The following is a 3,156-nucleotide window of genomic DNA, read 5'->3' as shown; positions in this document are numbered from 1 at the left end:
GGAGAAGACAGAGACGATGGGGTGTTCTGATGTCTATAACAGGGCAAGAAATACCCACCCTCAAGGACACCCAGCCTGGAAAAGAGGATGCACTGACCATCAAAATAAATTAGTTTTTGTTTTCCATGTTTAAAATTTTATTGATCGATGTATTTCTAAGAAAAATAATCAAGACAAATGGAGTAGATAAATTTGGGGAGGGAATTACATGGGGTAAGGAAGGACTATTTTAAGTAAAATGAAATTCAAGTTGAAATATGAAGGATTAGCTGGAAAAGGCATGTCAGAGAAAAGACACATGATATAAAAAGACTCTGAGAGTTAGCTATTTTTCTGCCTTGTAGAACAGGGGTCCACATATCATGAGCACAACATGCCAGAGAGAGAGTGCAGGTCAGAATGACTAGGTTAACCAGAGTTTCATCATGCAGAAGGTGCTTTTGGACACAAGATACTGAGGTAGACAATATGACTGAAGGGTTTGAAACTGAACAGAGACACAAATGATTTAAGATTTAAAATATCACACATGTTGAGGACTGTAGAGAAGATTATAGGAAAATAAGGCTAAGGTGACTATCCACTTGAAAAGTGTCAATGGATGCAAAAAACAGTTCTGAAGAGAACACAAAAAGGACTTGATGCTTCTGGGCATGCAGATGAAAAGTTGAAGGAATGAATGGAAATGATGTGCATTTTGCTTTATTGATATTAGCTGCTAAGAAAGTATTGTCCTTGGTATGAAAATTTTAAAAACTGTAAATGTCAATGATGTGTATACTGTACAGGTGAAAATCTAGAAATCATTTTCTTGTTTCTTTTATTGAATAATCTAAACTCTCCAACAATTGAAATATAATCCTATTTTTGCTGCTTATAATTATCAAGCTTTCAAAAATAATAAAATTATTAATGACGATATAGATAAACTGGCAAACTTTTCATTGCTTCTGTAAATGTAAAATGATGGAGCCACCATGTAAACATTATAGAAGTTCTTCAAATGTTTAAAAATAGAATTACCATGTGATCTAACAAAACTATTCTGATTACTTATCTGAAAAACTGTAATCAAAATATCATAGGTGTTATTTGCGGTCCAATATTCATTGAAGTATTAATCAAAATAGTCAAGATATGACATTAAGCAAAATGTCCACTGATGAATGAATGGATAAGGAAAATGTGGTATATAATTAAAATAAAATACTATTCAACTTTTTAAAAGAATGACATCTTGTTCTATGAAACAGTATGGATGAGTTGCAGGGTGTTCTGCTTGGTGAGATAAGCCAATTGGAGAAAAACAAACACCACAGAATTTCACTTAGGTGAGATATTTGAAGTACTGATGCCCTGGACTCACATAAAGTCTTTTGCCCAAAGGGTCCTTTACACTCTCTCCTGATCCCTACGCTACATAGCAAAAATAGCCATTGGCTTGTTATTAAGTTTTGAATGAGACTGGAAACTTGACCATAACTGTGCTACTTCTCATGTTCATTTAGTTATCATAAAAATAGAAATGGAACTGAACATTAACAATATTCTACTATGAAACATTAACAATATTCTACTATTAAATGGATAATATATATATATATGTAAGAAAGGACTATTTTAAGTAAATATATATATATATATATGAATTGGCTTGACCAATTTTAGGTAAATAAGTAAATTTTCATACCTTACTTAGAATTTCATTGAACCTATTAATATTTTCAGAGAAATCACAGTAATTCACCATCAAAGAACCATGGAGAAAGTCTTTATTAGAAGCAGAAAAAGTATTACAGGAATAGGTTCCATAGGCTTGCATTATATTCACAGAGCTACAGGAAGTGCTCTTTGATATTATCCCATTCAGCAATGTCACAAAGATAATTGTGAATTTTTTTTTTCCAATTACAGTATATGAAGCACCACAACTGGATAATTTTTGGGTTCATGTGAGGAGACAACAATGGCTTGTATTACAAATCTACGGTCAGGGCAGTGACTAATGGATTGATTAGCACAGCAAAGACTTGATTTAGAGTAGAAGATTCATGATCAGATTTCTAAGCTAGGATTACATCAATGCCACTTGGATTTGGCATAGGTATCTTGAATTTTCACATTCCATGGCACTTCCCCCCAGAAGGCCTAAAATCCAAATAGTATCAATAATAAAGTGGCCTGATGACCTGTCCCATGGCAGTCAATCTCTTCCTCCTGAAACTCCAGAATTTGGATTAAAACTCATGTACAAAAGAGCAGCGATGACTGGAATGGGGACTATGCATTAATGTTCAGCATGAATGTTATCACTAAAATCAGTCTGGTTACTGATGCTGCCATGCCCTTTATCTCTTAATAGCAATTATCTCCCCAACTGCTTCCCAAGAAGGGTTTTCTCTCTAGAGTTCTAGCTAGCAACAAGTAACAGATAGCCTGGTCACCTTCTACTCTACATGATGCATTAGCAGAACTTATAATCACTGTAGCATTTCTGCATGAAATTTGGTGGACATAAAGAAGCCCTAGTGAAAATCATGGTTATCTGTCTTCATGCTGAATATGACCAGGTAATATATTAATAGGAAAGGAAATACAACATTGTCAAATGTCCAAAAATTTGCAGATTTTTTTCATGTTATCATTGCCTAATGACTGCTGTTTAAGATTTTATTTAGGAGACCATACCTTAGGTATTTGAAGGGATAAATTGAAGGATATATTCTATGTTTTAAATCATAGCCTGATATCTGATGTCTTTTTATTTTAGTTTGAGTACCTAAGTCTAGAAGTCAAGAAGTTGAAAAGGAGAATGGGGCTAATAAGAAGTAGTCTTTACTCTTTCTCTCTGAAAATTTTGTTTTTCATTATTATGATCAGGAGTCAGAAAGTTTGGGGGTTGCAATTTTCAGGGAAGAAATAATTCAACCCAGGATTAGAGCCATGATTACTTAGATTGGAAGATATGAGTGTTCTATTATTATTCTGTTTTTCTCTTTTCCAAATTTAGTTATAGAAAGCAATGCTATCTTGTATATGTGGTGACTGGTCTAACTAAGTTGCAGAAACATGTTGGGTGCAGGCAAAATTCTGTCTAGTATTCAGCACATTATCTGGAAACAGCTCAATTCTCTGATGTTCAGTAGTAAAGTACAA

At 33.8% G+C, this 3,156-nt stretch overlaps 1 long non-coding RNA gene across 2 annotated transcripts in view; it reads left to right on the top strand.

Moving 5' to 3' along the window:
- The first annotated feature begins 1,657 nt into the window (after window positions 1-1,657).
- The window catches only part of LOC306669155, a 98,235-nt gene continuing 96,736 nt past the window's right edge, over window positions 1,658-3,156 (top strand). For both annotated transcript variants that reach the window (XR_013766038.1, XR_013766039.1), the window contains exon 1: window positions 1,658-2,890. This is a non-coding gene — a long non-coding RNA (uncharacterized lncRNA). The remainder of the gene's footprint in view (window positions 2,891-3,156) is intronic.

The sequence above is a fragment of the Sciurus vulgaris genome (assembly GCF_902686455.1).
Source record: "Sciurus vulgaris genome assembly, chromosome: 9".
Taxonomy (NCBI): domain Eukaryota; kingdom Metazoa; phylum Chordata; class Mammalia; order Rodentia; family Sciuridae; genus Sciurus; species Sciurus vulgaris.
This window is presented reverse-complemented; position numbering and strand designations above follow the sequence as displayed.